Genomic DNA, 19,736 nt, shown 5'->3' on the forward strand with positions numbered 1-19,736 from the left:
GACCACACAATTCCGAACCAAAAATGCTACAGTATTTTAATTCTGGACCAAATACGCTCACATGTGCTCTGAATGCATTTAATTGTTGAGAATGCATTTCTCGATGCATGGAGAAAAGATCCACGATGCTAACCCAGCAACAAAAAAATTGAAACAAAAAAAACAACAACAAACAAACAAATTTTTGTTTGCAGTGCAAAGGGACTCTTGCATAAAAATGGACATTGAAGGACAGCACAAAACTGCAGAACCGCGACGTGCGCGGACTCCTTTTGTACATTTTTTGACTCAAAATATTTAGATGATTGGGGTCTTCTGTGTGTTCTTCCTATCATTCCAAATCATCAAACTATTATAGAGCCTCGCGCTAGTTTTATTTTTCAAACCTCATTTTTGGCTGATGGTTTTTAATCATTCACGTTCATCAGGGTTATTGACAACTCTTCCCTGCTGTGTGTTAAAAATGAGAAGACATTCATTTCACAGGGGAAAAGTCACGTTCACAAGCGGAACCGTGCATCAGCCCGATCTGCGTCCTAGTGTGCATATTTGTCGCTTGTGAGTGATTGCGGCTTCACCCACTGCTGCTCGGATGAAATGTTAAAATGCTTCATTAATTCTTCCCCCCCCCCCCCCCCCCCTTTTTGTCTCTTACGTAACACTGATTGCATACGCGTCGTGACTTGAAGTTTGGCGAAAGTTCTTTTATTGCAGCCTGATAAATGTCGGCACATTATAGCCTCCATATAGCTACATAGCATGCGTGTCCTAATGTGGGCCGTTAAAATTTGAGTGCAGGGGTCACATGGTTGATATGAAAACCACTTTTTTAACAGAGTAGTTTGTGCAACAGCAAGACTGTGCCTTGGGGTTGTTTAGTGGTTGCCTTTTAATTCAGCAATATAGGCACTGTATAGACAAAATTATTGGGACATTGGTTATTATCAATTCTTCTTTACCCAAACAAATGGTAAACAAGTTCCCACAAAATTGGAAGCGTATCATTTCCTCGAATGTCTTTAACACAGGTTCACTGGCGATTCCAGTTTTGAGCCGCATCAAAACGAGTTGCCGACGGTCCGCGCTATTGAAAAAGAATGGATGGATGATTGTTGATTAGTACTATCCTGAAGAGAGTCAACCGTTCTAAGTTGAGCAGCCGCGGAATCGGAACATTCGGAGAAATTCTCCCCTCTGAAAAAAGATTATATCCATCCATCCATACATCCATTTTCTGATCCGCTTTGTCCTCACAATAGTCACGGGGCGTGCTGGAGCCTATTCCAGCTGTCTTCGAGCAGTAAGCGGGGACACCCTGAACCGGTTGTCAACCAATCGCAGGGCACACAGGGACGAACAACCACCCACGCTCACACTCACACCTCGGTACAATTTGGTTCTGTCAGCCTGCCATGCATGTTTTTGGAACGTGGGAGGAAACCGGCGTACCCGGAGAAAACCCACGCAGGCACCGGGAGAACATGCAAATTCCACACAGGAAGGCTGGAGCTGGAATCGAACCCGGTACCTCTGCCCTGTGAGGTCGACGCGCTAACCACTGGTCCCACCGGGCCGCCCAAAAAATGATATACTTGTCTAATTGCCATCCATCATTTCTGAAAGAACTTTGCAGTCTCGCAAAAACAATAGGTATAAACGTACCAAGTCGACGCCGTCACGATACATTAGTTTCAAACTCAGAGAGTAGCAGATTAGCTTGCCTCCTGCAGGAGTTTGTCCATTTTCTGGAGGCCCACCCGCTCTTCTTTTAATGTTGACATCCAGCCAGGCGTCAAACACGTCTCCGCATTCCGCCTCGAGGCTGCGTATGTGTTCTTCCGGTAATGTGCATCCCTGGCGCGACTCTCAATACAGCGCTCTATTGCTTGTGTTATTTTTGTGTGATTTTCCTCTGCCGAAGATGTACGCCGGCAATAAAGGCGACGTCAACAAGACGTACGGTGTTATTAGGTGCTTATAATTCTATAAGGGGCACTTTTGATTTACTCAATTAATTGTCCTTGTATGTCTGTTCAGCATTACATATGAGGAAATAAAGTTCAGGCGGCGTATACGTCCTGCCTCTTATCGTCCGTTTCCTCTTAAAGGCTCCTCAGAGGATTGGGCTAATATTGCTTCTATTGGAAGTGGAACATTGCAGCGTATGCCTGCAATGGCGAGTAAATCCCACTCGGTGTACCTGCGTAAACCTGTTGAGGAAATGCTAAGATGAGAGCTGGGTCGTTTCCCCTCTGTATGGACTCGGACACCCCCAGGCCGTTCAGCCCCTGAGGCGCCGTCCGCCGTTGTATGTTAGTTAGCTCATGTGAAATTGATGTGTTGGCGGGCACGGATCCGTGCCGGAATGGGCCGGCACCCGAAACAGATGTCAAAATCATTCGCATCCATCCTTCCCTCCCCTCCGAGCGCGGCTGTTTCCTCCAGTAAACATCTCCAAGCAGGGAATATTCAGTGTGATGGCCGGCTTGAGACCACACACACACACACTTAAGGTGTATTTTATAGACGTCGATAAAATTAGGGCGTAATTAGAGCACGTGTACACGATATAACTCGACATTATTTACAATTTGGCAAGTGTTATTGTAATGTATCACTTTCTTTCAAGCTTACCAAGTACACAAATTCCAACCTTCTGTGTTTTTTATCTCCGCAACCCTATGAGTTTATTTTCTCGGTATATTCAAGGTACGATTTCTTCACCTTTGTTTTCTGACAGTGTAAGCGAGCGTGTCAGAGTTACCCACTGGCACCAACCACAGTGAACAGGTGGGGGGTTCGCTCTCAATCTCTCCGGGAACCTGTCGCATTTCCATCTCTCCCTGTCAGTTACTTTCCTTTACCTTAGCCGGCTGCGTGCTACCACTTCTAAATCAACGGCATCATTCTATATCTGACGGCTTTCGCTTTATTCTGTTTTCCCTGGCAATGTGACGTAATACACATGAATGTGATATCACTGTAATGAACCCTGGGAAAGTGAATAAAATAAAATGCCTGCTCAACATGGAGCTGGGCACGCACAGCGGTCTAGTCCAGGTTGGTTCTGGGTGTCGAGCGAACGACCGGACTCTGTGGCTGCATATTAAAATGAACAACACCCTGAGCATTTATGGTCTAGTTTTAAAACATTCTTTTGCAGAATATATTTAAAGGGGGCATATTATGGGAAATTGACTTTTTATTGTTTTTATAGGTTTGTCTCCGCAAATACCTACCAACCGTCCTTTCAAGTGTGAAATTAAACAGTTATGGAAAGCTTTTGCGATCTGGCTATTTAGGAAAATGTGTTGAGTAGGACTCTGTGCCTTCCTGTGAATTGTCTGCCTTTCTCATGAAGCCAGTTGGGATAGGGTCCAGCTCTCCGTGACCCCGAACCGGATGGAACGTGGATAGTCGCTTCTAGACGGTTACAAGCACCTGATACGCTTCACCGCACTGTCACCTTTTGTCCGAATGAACGACCAAGACTGTCGGTTGACCACGTGTTCATTTCAATGCCGCTTATTGCCCGTTCATTTGACACTACTGGGGAAGTATCACGTGATCTTTTATTTCACCCCCAATATAAATCCATCCACCCCTCCGTTTTGCACGCCGCTTATCCAATTCGGGGTCAACACAGGGACTGCAGTCAAGCTGCTGTTGAACAAATAGGTTGAATCAAATATAAATGTGGTGGGGAATTCAGACAGCGTCAACGTGATCATTGAGGTACTTGCTTTTCAGTTGCTCTTTTGATAATGAAATGGATTAGCGGTCCGCTGTAGAGCTAGCGATACCTAGCAGACTAGCTATTGTATTTTGCTCAAGTAGTCCAAGACAACCTAACCAAACATTTGGTACTTTGTTCATTCCACAGACCTGATTGTGAGCTTTTTTTTTTTTTTTTTTTTTTACAGGTGGCTACTATTTATTGCGAGGACAAAAATAAATGAAACTATATGCCATTGTTTTCAGTTCAGGTCAATGATAGTCATTTGTGTTCTGCCACCTGAAGGTCCCCCTGACACTTGAATGCTGTGAAAAGTTTGCACATCTTCCACTTGGGTTGGGTCCATAGATTTGCCTGCTACTCCAGGAATTGGCAACAGATCCCTCAGGTTCCCAAACAGTGGCAAATGAGTGGCAAGTTGTTGCTAATTTTGGCAACACTTTATCAAATATTAGCTATTAGTTGCCATCTGTCTTTCGCAAACACTTTACCAAGCATTCACACGAATGTTGCCGTCTCTCAGCATCGCTGAAAGTCGTGAATTGATTTGTCGGAAAAGTTGGCAAGTCTGGGCGGTTAGCGTGTCGACCTCACAGTGCAGAGGTCATGGGTTTGATCCCGGCTCCGGCCTTCCTGTGTGGAGTTTGCATGTTCTCCCGGTGCCCGTGTGGGTTTTCTCCGGGTACTCCGGTTTCCTCCCACATTCCCAAAACATACATGGCAGGCTGATTGAACGCTCAAAATTGTCCCTTGTTGTGACTGTGAGCGCATATGGTCGTTGGTCTCCGTGTGCCCTGCGATTGGCTGGCAACCGGTTCAGGGTGTCCTGTCTAACATTCGCTCTACAAAATGAAACGAATTGAAACGCCGGAACACTGCATACATAGCTTTGCACGCCTGTTGTCCTCAGAAGTCTCCGGCTCCTGTTGCGAATAGCTTTCCAGTCATTCATACATACTGAACAAAATGGGACTCATAATGATGGCTCTCATATTCAAGCCAAAAGAGCGATATTGTTTGGGCGGCGAGCGAGAGGGGGGTGCAGGATGAGAGACGTCTCTCTGTTGTGATGAAGCATTATCACTCTGCATCTTTTCGCATGGCTGACTCCTCTGATGAAGCCGCCGCCGCCCGAGAGCAGCAGTGCAGTTTGCTGGAAAGCAGCCTTTGATGCCACGGCGGCTGTATCAGCAGGGCAGCTGCTGATAATCTTGCCGGAAGCATAATCAACTCGCTTATGGCCATCGCGAGAGGCGAACAATGCACGTGCTGCCACGGCGAGGGCCTTTAATTATGAATGCTCTGACCGTCGGCCGAGGGCTCCAGAGGAGGCTCTCGAGTTGGAAATATGCAGACCACTGAGGAAAAACTGTTTCCATCATTATTGCGAGAGGGCTCATGCAAATTGTAGCAGGAGTAAATGTACCCTCGACTCGTGTTAACTTCCATCCGGCCTACTTGGAGCCAACCTTAAGAGGGGGGGGGGGGGGGGACCTCGTTCAGGCTTCTTCTTTTGTTGGTGTTCTTTTTTTCTTAGCACAGTTGCAAGTCCAACGATTTACAATCCAGCAGGCTGTATGTAGGATTAGCTTTTGAAATCATTTTCACCATACAAAACTTGCCATAGGAAAACGTGGAAAGACCCTTTAAAGTGCATTCAGGAATTTGTTTTATTTAAAAATGTTATGCAAGATAATTGCTAGAAACATGCAACGACTGAGAACTGTGGAGAACTCACGAAAAAGCCAAAGTAATACCGTTAGCAAAACAATTCAATCGGGAGCTAAGGAAGAAAAGTTGACGCCAAGCAACTTTTGTTCAGACTGCTAGCTCTTCGGTTTGTTCTCATTTTCAAACCTTCCCCCCCACCTGCCTTTTTTTCTTAACTTTTTTTATATCTTCATTACTTCTAACTTGTGCTCCTTTTTAAAAACATGCACAGGCTAGTCAGCAAAAATATAGTTGTCCTCTTTCCATGAATTCCAAAATACCGTCATTCAGTCGTAAAAACAAAACAAAAACCAAAACAACAAAAAACCCAGACGGTGCACATATAAGCCATTTAAACACACCTTTTTCATAAGATTGGACCAGTACTTTATTTCTCTCGGGATTTAGACGATAGTCGAAAGTCGCTGGAAGATGCAAGCTGTCGTAAAACGAGCTCCCGCTGTAGAAAAAATAATTAATACCAAAAAAAAAAAATACACCCTTTTTACGACTCCTGTGACCGAACGTTAAAGCGGAATAACAAACTTTGCTAAAATGTCCGCATGTACCCTAAAGCGGCATCGTCTTCACTCCACAGGGCAACAACTTGCACACAAGTCCAGACTAAAACCAACTGATGGTTATTTGAATTCTCGAGGGGATCAAATGTTTTTTTGAATACTTCTTGGATTACTTTTTTTTTTTTTAATCATATTTTTTAAAATTTATTTTCCATCCATTATAAAGACCGAGAAAAACAAATCAAAATGGTATATACATTTTATATTAAGTGAGCAGACTTACAAATTCCGCAGAGGATCAACCAATTATTTCTCCCAGTGTAAGTAAACAAATGCTCCTTGCTGTGATTAGTGAGAATACAGCAATTTATCAAAAGTTGCCTCTGCATCTTAATTCTTTTTTTTTAAATTATTAGTTCGGAAAATGATCTCAGCCTTGCTCTTGATCTTTAGCCCCATTAAACACCTCTCCAAATGTTCAATGCACAGTTTTTCCCTAACGGAGAAACGCTTGCAAGGACCTGCTGTTGACTACAGCTCACACTCGGATGCTCACACGCAGACTAGCTGACCAAGTTGCTTTCAATTCAAAGCAGACATACAACACATAAAAAACAAAACAATTTTGGGTGGCTAGAATAACAATTCAGTTCATTATTAGCAGACAATATAAGTAATTTTAGTTCTAAGCATGGTAGAGAACAAATGAAACTCAAATAGTGATTTTTTTTTCTTTTTGATGCATCATTTGTCAATTAGAAGGTACGGTTTTTTTTTTTTTTTTCAAAGCTCTGAGACCAAGAGGAGCCAAGCAGCTGGCTCGTTGGCTGACATTGTAGGCTAGTCGGGGCTGCAGCCCGTGAGGTTAATTATCCTGGACGGGCTCCGGGGCCGCCGTGGCGATCACGGGGTTTAGCAGCTCTCTGTCTCTCTGACAACCGTCTGGCAGAATATTGACATAAATACACATCAGGATGTCCCTCGGTTGTAAAAGTAAAATCCGATACTTTCACCAAAATGTGTGTGTACGGGGCCAGAGGAGAAACATGAAAACCTCTGCGACTGCTCAATTATCCACTCATCAATCAGCGGGAGATGTGATTGCTTGTGTAAATGGAGTTGCTGTGGCGTGTTACGGCAGATCAATGGAGCGGCGCGACGTTTTGCAGACAAGTCCGTTGCCACCATCTTTGCCGAGCTCCCGCTGAGCCGCTTGCATCCTCGTTCTCGTCCTGCTGCTTTACCAGCCAATAATGTACTTTGTGTGTTGTGTCTGAATTTACCGCGCAGCCTCCTATGTGTTACATGGCCCAAAATAATAGGCGATTCTCACTCCATTTATTCGTTTTATTTTAAATATAAAAATAATATATACTGTGCCTATATTATGTGTGTAAATCATCGAGCTCTGGTGTTCTTTGCTGTTCTGAACCTAATCAGGCGCACTGACCTATATGCAACTTAAATGGAACTGGATTCATTTATTTTCCACACTCTCTTATCCTTATTTCATTGTCATTCTCTTGGCCGCCCAGCTTCCAGTGGTGTTTGTTAGTTTTTTTGTTATTGTTTTTTTTAGATTTCAGCTTCTATGTGTTACCATGTCAGTGAAATCTGCTCAGGACCTTCAGAATCCTTTGTGCTGATGTTTATTGTATTTAAAACCCGCCTCAAAACTCACTTGTATTCTTCGGCATTTGACTCAGCATGACTCAGATTTGTTCTTGGTTTTGCTGTTCGGTGCTTGCTACCGTCTTTGTTACCGATTTGTTGCTTTACTGTTGTGTATGTTGGTTGCTCCATGTACAGCACTTTGTGTGCAGCGGTGGCTGTTGCGCTCTATAAATACAGTTGCGTTGAGTTCATTTTTCAAGCCATTCAGATTAGAGATTCACCACTCGAGGTGTTTGTGACAGTTTTGAGCAGTGATGGACAAAGGGCGACCCAAGGTTCGTTTCATAAAAAGGAAGCTCACAGAGATTACCTGGTTGATTAATTTTGCACATAATTTTGTGGCCAGGCGTTCCACAGACAACCATTTGCAAGCCAAAAATCAAAAAGTAAACTTTCTGTAATATGTCCCCTTTAAAAGCATTTAATTCTTAACGCCCGTGAGGTTAGCCCGCTGACGTCACCTAGCATCGACAGTGTGGTTTTGCTTGCATTTTCTGCTTTTGGTCCAGAGATTTTCAGTTCCCTGAGCCTCCATGTGATCTAATGGCAGAGGATGAGGGGTGATCAGCGGTGACACCATTATCAATTGTGTTTGGAGAGCTCTCTCATATCATCAGCCGCAGCCGTCTTTCTCGGGGCGCTCGGCGAGGCGTCCCCTCTGATGTCTCATCTCGCTGTGGATCACTCGCAAGACACAAGGGCTGCTTTTAAGGAGTCATTTGCAGTGCCATACTAAATCTAGAAGCGAGAGCCTGCTGGTTCTGCCACTCAAACATGTCTCTGTGATCAAAGCAGGGGTGGGTAGTAAGTCCACATTTCTCCTAATGCTTTGGATCCTCACAAACACTGGACCGCCACTTCTGCTAGATGGGATGTGCGGAAAGTGCTCTTCCTTCTGTCGTTGGACAGAAGTGCCTCAGGTTTTTTCGGTGATGGGTATTTTGTTTTGAGAAGGGAACTTTCAGAAGTTTCACTTCCCGCCTTTCTGCCAATGACAATCAAATGCCGCAGGTGGCAAGGAAATGCGAGACTCGGCAATCACCTCCATTGATGTGTTAATAGCTCATCAGACTAAATTGTACTAAAAAGCTGCTTTGCAGCAGTCGTGATTATACAAAAGGTCTTAATGTCTAATAAAAGATGCGTGTGTAATTCCTGAGCATCCACACAGCCGTTTTGTAATCGAGTGCAATCTTGTTATTTCATGCAATAGAAATAACACCGAATAAAAAGTAAGAACCGGCGTGCCGTTCCGGGCGGCGCGTGCCGCTCGCTCCAAACGCAGCAGATGTACAATGAAGTAGTGCATTTTCATCCAACATGACGGCTGTCGCACCAAGTCTGGCCTAAAGCTGCGAATCCTGGCTCAGGTTCCTTGGCTGGAAGCCTCACAAAGTCGGCCAGGGAAACCAGAGCCGCATCATATTCTTCACTTGTTTGGAATTAGGTTTTCCCCTCACAAAGTGACTGCATGGGCGTTTGAAAGGTATTTAGAACACGGAGTGCACCATAACATGAGATGTACAAGTTATGAGAGACTGCAGAATGAACCTATAAAATCAATTACATAATCACGTTACCGTCAAATAAAAGAGCTACAGGCAACAGATTCGCCCCCCCCCCCCCCCCCTTTTATTTTTCTTCATCTCGGCACAAGTGGTACGGGAACATGCATATAAATAATGTATGAGATATACCAGAAAGTGGGGCTTTAATGAGGTGTAGCATGTATCCAGAAATATGATTCGTTTGTCATTTATTATTTAATTCCATATAATGAGTGAGTTCTCATTGAAGGTAGAGTTTGTGGATTTTCCTGACAAGCTTTTTTTTTTTCTTTAACATTAAAAATAAATCGCGTACACGGTATTGGCAGAAACACAACGTTCATTTTATGCGCAGTATAGTGGAATTTATTTGTCACATAAAATTTGAATTCCTGTGAAAAGAATAAATGAATCGAGTCAAAATTCTGACATGCATGAAGCTTGTGTCTTTGAACTCGCTGATGCAAATTTGATTTATTACTTATTTAGGATGACTTTGCGGTGGTAGTGGTGCATGTTGCTGCCCTGCTGCCTTTGGTGCAGATGACGGGAAGCTCCAATATCAAGCCATGGCTGGTACAAATAAAGAAATAAATAAAAAAAGGGTCATTACTTCAAGCAAGTTACCAAATTTTCCATAGATCCAACCAATATTGGCGTCACAATAAAATCTTTTTTTTTTTAAATCACGAATAGTAACAAAGAGGGCGGCCTGCTGGTCCAGTGGCTAGTGCAGGGGTGGGCAAACCTTTTGGCTCGGGGGCCGCATTGACTTTTAAAATTTGACAGAAGGGCCAGGTCAGCACGAGCTATGGTACATTAAAAAAAAACTGCATTTGTTGACAGTCCATATCAAACATCAACAGAACAAAAGCATGAAAGTACGGTATTAATATACTTTTTTTAAATTACAAAAATGTTGTTGATTACCTTTTTTAGCCTGTGCATTGCTGCAGATGGGTTGTGATCAGACCAGTAGAAGTAGAGCGATACAGAGGTACTAGGTGGTCGAAAATATTGCCCCGCCCCCCGTGTTCTGCAACTTCAAGTCAATGCGCCACCTGGCGGTGAAATGCCTGTCATTACAAGTCCAATTGAAATGAATGCAATCATTCACATCGAACCTTAATTGTGGACCAACCTTCGGCGGGCCGGATTAAAAAGAGCAACGGGCCGGATTCGGCCCGCGGGCCGTAGTTTGCCCACCACTGGGCTAGTGCGTCAACCTCACAGTGCAGAGGTCATGGGTTCGATCCCGGCTCCGGCCTCCCCTTGTGGAGTTTGCGTGTTCTCTCCGGGTACTCTGGTTTCCTCCCACATGGGAGGTTGATTGAACACTCAAAATTGTTCCTCGGTGTGAGTGTGTGCACAGATGGTTGTTCGTCTCTGTGTGCCCTGCGATTGGCTGGCAACCGGTTCAGGGTGTCCCCCGCCTACTGCCCGAAGACGGATGCGATAGGCTCCAGCACCCTCCACGACCCTTGTGAGGATGAAGTGCATCGGAAAATGGATGATAGTAACAAAGAATTACATATGTAATACCTTAAAGGGGAAGTGAATTCAAAAATATTCTTCACAATAATATGTTCAATACGGCCACACTAGTCTAAACTCGCTATTGTTATTACGATAACATTGTATCGCGTTTGTGAAAAATGATTTGAGCAGCAAAATCCACCCGGTTTTATCCATCTCAGATGGTGGTCATTTTTCCCACTTGCTGTTGAGTGAAAATGACATAATAGTGCCAAATGGGCTCAGCTTGCTCATGTCACATGTCCAAACACAAAAAACATAAAGAAAAAAAAATCTATATATATATTCCTCACAGTTTGCATGCTTTCATCCGGCTTAATTCCTTCCCCTGCAGGAGCTACGTGTGACGGTGCACAAAGTCTCCCTCTCCCTGGCACAGTGCTTTTTTTTTCTTTTCTTCTCGCAACAAGCTGTTCAACTCCTGAGCCTTTCTGCTTTCATTAAGACGGAGTAGCTCTTTCCATCCGACGGTAATTGGCATCTGGGTGAACAATGTCTTTAAGTGGCGAGTTCCACAGGCTCGGCAGCTTTGGGGACTCTCCAGAACCGATCGATATCGATAGCAAACAGACGAAATTAGTTGAGCAGATGCTGTGGTATGAGTGGTGGTGGGTGGAAAGACTCGACGGGAAGCGCTGAAAGTTTAATCACACCAAATCAATCCTTTTGCATTCAAGTTATTAGTTGGGGGGAATGAACAAAGCAAATGTGTCACAGCCCGACTTGTGAACTTGCACTAATCTAACTAGGATCTATTTACCAGAGTGGAAAAAAGCGGTCCTGCCTGCTTTGTATTAATGCTTTGGAACCTTGGGACCGCCAGTCTCTCCGCCGCTCGCTCTCCAGCTAACATCTGCAGATTTTCAGCCTGTGGAAATGTTTGAAATCCGCAGCCTCCTGGTGTAAAACGCCATAGAGCGACAAAAACGTCCGGCAGCATCTTGTTTGCGCATGAGCTCACACGGGACGGAAGCTTTCTCGTTTCCTTTGAAGCTGCCAGCCCGACCATTATTCACCAAACGCTTTGATTTACGTGGAAATTCACGATCAAAATGAGAAGGCAGAAACCCGAGCGCATCATTCAGTCTGCGCTTTATAGCGTCACCGGCAGCGGAGGGGTGGGAACGCAGGCTGAAATATGGCCGCTGACAGTTCAGCTAATAGAGCTATTGGCCTATAAACTTAACACACACACACACAGAGGGGCCCTCACTCTTTAAAGTAGCCTGCTGAGTGAAGACGGGGCTCATCGTCGAGCGTTTAGCGAAGCCGCTGGCACGCCTTCGCAGAGAGGGGAGAGTCTCTCCGACGTTAATGAAGAGGACGAGATTTAGAATGAGACCTTTTTGTACAGTGGGCTGACCGTCTTCATGCGCCCAACTTGGATTGTCACATCGGGTTTTTGTAGATAAAAGATACTATGGAGATTTCATCTGAAGAGAGAGAAGGTTATGATACACATCTCTACCCAGAATGGGAGTCTTCTCCCCAGAGCAGATGTGTAGTACCATAACAGACCTGTGAGAGGCAGCAGTGGGCCACAAAGCATCCAGAATGTTAGAAAATACAAAGAAGAGAAGAACTACAAGATGCTTGGCCAACTGTTCATTCCCATCAGTCTATTCTCTTCATTTCTAAACATTTCTCTTGGCTGCAATCGCTCTAGTACATTTATGTGAATGCTAGATTATATTCTCCAATCACATTTTTTTAGACACCGTATGTTGCCGTGTAAATCTAAATCCGCTCTCACAATCAGTAGTGCTGGCTGACGTAACATCACTATATGCGGCGTAATGTGACTTTTCCTTTAACCTATCGTATTTTAAATTCATCCAGAACTGATTTGTTCAGTTCTCAGTTCAACTGAGCCCAGCTGTGAAATTGTCGAGAGGAGTCCGCCGTGACGATAATCTCTCTGGAAGGAAGCATCCAGTAGCTGAGCCTTAAGGAGACACGGGGATGTCCACGGCGGCGCCACAAACAAACCCCGACACTCAGAAGAGGGCCAACCATGGAGGTGTACGACGACGACGACGATGACAGATGAATGGGAAAAGGTTGTGCAAGGTCCACCGCAGCGTGGCAGATGATGAAAGCTAGCTGAGAGAGAGAGATTTAGTTGCGAACTGTTTACCATTGTCTTTATTGCTCCTCCGCATCGAGAGGAGTCAGAGGAGGTGGCTCGGGCATCTGATCAGGAAACCTCCGAGATGCCTCTCTGGTGGGGAGTTGCGGGCACGTCCCACCGGGAGGACTGCAGCTCCCATCAAGCCCCACATAAAGTCTAGGCTCTGTTTCTTTAAAACGTTTCTGCGGTGAGGAGAGCAGGTGTTTTCTGCTCGATGAGTGAGCACATGACCCAAACGGGCTCCGGGCACCCATGGCTGGTTGTTTGGTTGCGTGAACACCGATAGAGGTGAGAGAGCTGTCAGCGGGTGCATCAGAGTTCAAATAGGGATTTTAGAACAGAGTTTCAGCATGAATTAACACCGCTGCGCTTTGGGCAATCTAATATAACCGGTTTTCATGAGGCGGGGGAGTGGGGGGGGGGATTGAAAATGTCATGGATCCAAAATGAAAAAGTGGGCCAGCTGTGTGATGCCGTAAGAGCGACGAGTGAAAATGTCTTGTGAATGTTCTCGTTGTCAACATCATATTGGCAGCCTTGAAATGACTCGTGTAATTCAAAAGACATCAAATATGTTTGGAATCGTTTTCCCTGTGGCAAATGCTACAATGGCTGCAAATGCGTGACACACGCACACACGCGCGCGTGCCGGGGTTGTCTGATGTGCAACCTTTTGTGCATGATTAACATTGTTGACTGCTTCTCGCACGCCTTGGAGTTTGGTTTATTTCAGGGCAATACACACCCTGGGCGCAACATTATTTAGGGCTAAAAAAAACTGGCAGCAAAGGACTGTACTTTATTTAAGCGATGAGGTTTCTGGGGTAATGATGTTCCGCTAATGTTGGTAAATTAAAGGTGATTCCACAAGGAAATGTGATTTGTTACATAAAACAACACAAACGTCTTTGGTTTACTTTCATACGAGGAAGAAACGCGGTGGCTCTACTGGTCAAAAAGGGTCAATACTTGGGTGCGCAAATACTTGACTCACTCTGGCGACACACTTTCTTCTTCTCCCAGAATGACCATTATTAAAAGATCATTTATATTCTCGTGTCCATTTGAGGAAACCGCTCTTTGGTGTCTCCAAAGCCATCAGCGCAGAAAAGTTGAGAAGACTCTGACAAGCGTGCAAATTAGGCTCTGCTCTGGGTAGTTGTGCGTTCAGCAGAGAGCACTGAAGCCACATGATTCATTACGACAGGGTCATTATTTTACCGGATGAAACACAGAACACGGTCACCCGTCACGGTTCTCCTCAGATATATGGCTGCGATGTCAGCCGTGTGGAGTTAGACTTCTTTTTCGTGTTGGCTCTGGTTCTCTTTGACCGTGAATGGAATAATCAGTATAGAAAATACATGGATGGTAACCTCAACTCAATTGTAATTTATAGAGCACTTTAAAACAACCACTGCTGTAAACAAAGTGATATATTTACAACAATAAAAAATAAAACAAAACAGTCAAACTAAAAATCAAGTCCTAGTTTATTTCCCATGCCAGTGGCTAACTAGCATGCTACCTAGCTAACTGCCAATGTCGCAACTGACAACAAATGGCTATCTTTTCAGCTTTATCCGTCCTTTTGTTTGTCAATGGCGACACTGGTGGCGTCCAATTAAGCTTAATGATTATTGGAGGACCCGCCTTTGATGGCGCTAATAGCTAAGACACAAGCAGCAATTGTTTCCACTTGTTGGCCCCACATCAATACGATTACGTTAATAGTTTTGATTTGGTTCAATTTTACTTAATCTTTAGAGACTTTTCTTGGCACATATAAATATTGTCCAGATCAGATCCAAAAAGCTTTTGTGCGACTGTTATACAAGCATAGCAAATGCCTGGCATTGTTCCAGTGCTCCATCAGGACTTTAAGTAAACAACAGAAGATGCAACCATACTAATGATTCCCTCAGGTCTCCCCTGTGTGATTGTTTGCTACCTATAAAACTGCGAGTCCAGTGGGGCATGAAATTAGACCCTTCCAATTTCCTAAACATGTTTAAAAATTAATGGAGGCAAATAGCATCTTGAGCATGCCCGCTAACTTGCCAGGTGATACAATTAACGCGCCAGCAGACACAAAACATTCTGACGAGCGTGTCACGACGGGGGTAATGTAAAATATAAATTCCGGCGTTGGTGGGTGAGCTTTGCCAGTGAGGATTTTGTTGAGAATGAAAAGCAACAATGTGCATGAAACAAGACAAGCCACCCGTGTGACCTTTCGCAAAAGTCCACAGACAAAACCTTTTTAAGTTTTTAATTATGAAAAAGGCCAAGAGTCAGACATAAACATGCCCTTCATGTTAGTTTTCTGCATTTAATGGCTTTTTTTCTCTGTCATTAACTTGGTGCTGTGTTCTCTGTGCATGTGATATTCCATTTACATAAAGTGGGAAGGAAATATCATTTCAGCACGACTCACTGCAGTTATGAACTTATTTTTTTTCCTCTCATAATCCATTTGTTAGTCTTTTAAAAACTCTGTAAATGTCGCCTTGAAATCCCGCGCATGTTAGTAGAAGATAAAATGCTCATGACAAGCTTTTTCGATCACCTCACTTGTACAGTACCTCACTGCAAACTGCAATTACGATAAAAAAAAAAAATCATTAAATCAATACACCAGCACTATTGTGATAGCAATGGCTGATTTGAGTTTTTTTTCTTTTAATTTATATTTGGATTTGCAGTTGTACCTATCTTTGTAACCATCTTATTGTAAAGGCAATGAAATGAGCATTCATCTCTCAGCCTATTGAGTTTGCTCGCAGTTCCGACATGGTCTTGTTATTTTTGTCGGGCACTGATGCATCTGCATTTATTTATTTATTTGTTTTTTTTATTCATTCCTAAATGAATGCGCACTCACAAGCTCTTTTCGGAAGAACCCTGATATCGAGAGGTGTGCTCGCGATATGAAATGAACACCAGGGCTCAATGTCGAGTCACAATGCATACTACTGGACTCTTCCTTTGGTCTGATGCAAGTCATCTCGATGCAGCGGGAGTCCTGTTGCTCTGTGAGGTTCACATGAACTCCGCACTTAGTCTTTAAATTTAAAAAAAAAAAAAAAAGCAGGTTCCTTACACCTAGCATGCAAATCTAAAAATCTTATGAATGTGAGAAGGCTGTATCTTCCTTGCTATGGAAAACTGGTGCCAAGTCCACATTTGATTAAATTCTTAAGACCGTATCAACCCTACCGTTAAAACGTATTAGCCAGTACTACTTAGGGTAGGACTCATTAAAAATATCCTGCCACATTGCATGCCACACAGTCAAGTACAGGTCATCATAATCATGACATCATACAAGATGTGAATCTGACTAATGACCTCTATGTATTGATAAAATGCCTCGCAGCTGAAAAAAAATGAAACATGTTTCATTAAGTCATGTTTTCAGCGATTCATACTGACGATGAGACCGTCATATTTACTTTAATCAAAGGTTATTGCAAAGTTTTGTACAAAAACTGAAAATTGAAATGCGAATTGAGTTACTCCGCTCAAAAGCAAAACGTTTCCGCATCTCACTCTGTGCCTCTTTTTCCTAAATGAGCTGCAGAGGCATTTGAAAGCTAAATTTTGGGGCCACAGGCACCGCCCACTACAGGGCACGGTGGCTGGAGAGTAGACTAACATTGGATTGGGACATCTCTATTAGTTTGACATTATAGCCAAGTGTAACGTATTTCTATGTACAAATGTCTTTAAAATGTTTTCTATGACTATGAATTAAATAAACATTGATTAGTTTGTGATGTGATTTAAAGGGCACAAGGCACAAAAAAATGCCCACCTGTTCCTCCTGCCCAGCACTTGTTGGGACTAACCTCCAACAGATGAATGTGACTATTTTCCTGTGCTCATGAGTCATCCCGAATTCATGTTGTGCATCGTTTCACCCGGCTGTGCAGATGTTCTATTCACGTTCATTAGCTCCCTTATTCCTGTACACTTGTTGCTATTACCGTCTGATGAACGCTTTCATTGAGTGAACAGCGTGAGCGCGCTTCCTTCCTTCACTGTGCACCAATTGTTCTCCCAAAAGAGAAACTGCTTTACCAAAGTATTCAGATGTCTCGCAAAAAGACTCTCGGCATTCTTTAATTGGCGCCAATTGGAGCGATTTAAGTGTCGCCCTCTGCAATGTCATCTTTTTTTCTTATTTTGTCGTAGGTCACTTTGGAGTTATGTCTTCCCTTTTTAAAAAAAAATAAATATTGCACAATTTCAACATTATTCATTACACTTGAAAAATTGACATTTCGATACAGATTTTAGCAAGGATCATGGATGTTGACACACATGATTTGCTTTCGCGGGCCACATAAAATGACCCCCGGGCCTTGACTTTGGCACCTGTGCTGTCGAGCTTCAGAACAAAGTGTTGTGATGCCCAGTAGCATTCGCGATGGGATAATAAGAACAAACACCCCCGGTGTGGCTAACGATACACAACTAAAAAGGGTAGCTTGTGAATCAAGTGCGGCGGATTCCTGCCCACGCTGTCCTCAGGTATAATAATAATAATAATAATAATAGATTTTATTTATAAGCGCCTTTCAAGACACCCAAGGACACTTTACAATAACAAAAAACACAAAACAATACGGGTTGAGCAGCGGCAGCCAAGGCTCCAAAGAAGTGAAAACACCCGTGTGGGCGGACTGTATGTGGTTAAATAATGGCATTTTGCAGTCGTTGAAAAACACTTAAGTTGCACACATTTCAACAGTGACAAGGTCATATTTTTTTTCCCACCCTTGTAGCAATTATTGTAAAACTGCTGTGAATAATTATCCTTAATATTTTTGGTGATAGAGACGATCAATGGAATACTACTGTTAAAAATTTGCCCGAAGCGGGGGCTGCTGATTTTATTTATTTCTTTTAAAATCATTTAAACCGACGACGCGGAAAATATTGTCGCGCGTGTTCTTACTTTTCTTTTATAGATCTATATATGTTTTAGACACATAGCAATACTGTATCACCTCTTTGTTTGATGTTTAGTTTGACAGTCAACTTGAAGTGAGAGTGGCAATAATCAGCTTAGAGGCTCTTTTTGAAGAATCATTCGTCATTTGCCAAAGCGTTGTGAATTGAGTAGCATTGAGTACCCTGGCAACATCCAATGCTTATATCTCCATCCATCCATCCATTTTCCGAACCGCTTGATCCTCACTAGGGTCGCGGGGGCTGCTGGAGCCTATCCCAGCCGTCTCCGGGCAGTAGGCGGGGGACACCCTGAATCAGTTGCCAGCCAATCGCAGGGCACACAGAGACGAACAACCACCCACGCTCACATTCACACCTAGGGACAATTTAGAGCGTCCAATCAGCCTGCCATGCATGTTTTTAGAATGTGGGAGGAAACCGGAGCACCCGGAGAAAACCCACGCAGGCCCGGGGAGAACATGCAAACTCCACACAGGGAGGCCGGAGCTGGAATCGAACCCGGTACCTCTGCACTGTGAAGCCGACGTGCTAACCACTGGACTACCGGGCCGCCTTGCTTATATCTCAATTCAGCAAAAAAAACAAAACAAAAAATCAGCCGAGAGATGGGTCGTATCTTGAAAAAATCCAGTCATTCGTATCTCCTGTGTTCATAATCATTAAATAATTTCTGGAACAATTCGGTGAAGTTGGATAATTCCCAGCACCATCTCTGATTGTTCCTCAAGTGCGATACCATCCTGGTTGGAAATCACTTATCAATTTTCAATTGTTCATTTCCCAGTCTCGTCAGCTGTCATTCCAACCAAGTCCAATTCTTGCAGAAAACAAAAGCAATCAGCATACGCCGCCTACGGCTGTGGAATGCTTTCAGTCTACGACTTTGCAAAAGACTTTAGCTCTCACTATTAATAAGCCGAGTCCAATAATGAGATGCTATTTTAAATGTGCCGACAGGAAATGGACTGCCCTTTTGTCACTGCGTTCAAGAGCTCCCCTCGTCTCTGAATGTTAAGCAAATTCATAAAAGAAAGGTGTGTGTGTGCGTGTGTGCGTGTGTGTGTGTGTTGGGTGGGGGTGAATAATTAAAGGCTAAAAGCTCTTTATCTCAGCAGAATGGGGAAACGCTCTTGTTTGGGCTCTCCAATATGAGGCAAGGGGCGAGGCTGCCTTATTATCACCGAGGAACAAAAGTCACATGGACCTGCGTGGGCACATTTTCTCTCTTTGATTCTCCTCGGCAGGCTTTCATTCCCCCAAATGAGCCAATCAGGTGTCTCTTGCCTTGACATGCTCCGCGCTCAGCACTTCTCCTTCTTTGGTGTCGACCGGAGCTCCTGACTAGTTTCCGAGGAGCATGGAGCCAGATCGCCGAAGCGCATTTAATGAGCAGGTCCGCCGGGCTGTTTGTGCTCATCGCAATCATCCATCAGTGTAAATCTCTTTGAATGAGAGCGAAGTCTTTCAGGCCGCCGACATGGAGATGTTTATGTTTCAACGCCCCCCCCCCCCCCCAACAATCTGCCACTCAATTCTCGCTGTAGCGTGATGGATACTTTCGTAATGCTTCATCTTAAAAGACATGCCACTGTAGTAAGCACATCACTCATGTTGTTATGAAGCCAGCAGAGAGGGACACATGAATCATGTTTCATGTACAATCGGCGTTGCTGTCAGATACCAGACGCATGTTGGCGGGGCACAGGCCACGGTGATCCCCCTAATTCACAGCTCGTCTCAAAAAACACAAAAAATGTTCACGTGTCGATTTGTTAAGCGCCGCTTGCCAAGGCTGAATTGCTCTTTCCTTTCCTCCTGGCTGATTGCCGTCAGTAGATAAAATGTTCGGCTGAAATCGTCTCGGCTTTCGAAAGGAGTCATGGCAGAGTCAGATTTTTGTG

This window comes from Hippocampus guttulatus, chromosome 16 (genome assembly GCF_054856545.1).
Source record: "Hippocampus guttulatus isolate MCC_2025c chromosome 16, RoL_Hgut_1.0, whole genome shotgun sequence".
NCBI lineage: Eukaryota > Metazoa > Chordata > Actinopteri > Syngnathiformes > Syngnathidae > Hippocampus > Hippocampus guttulatus.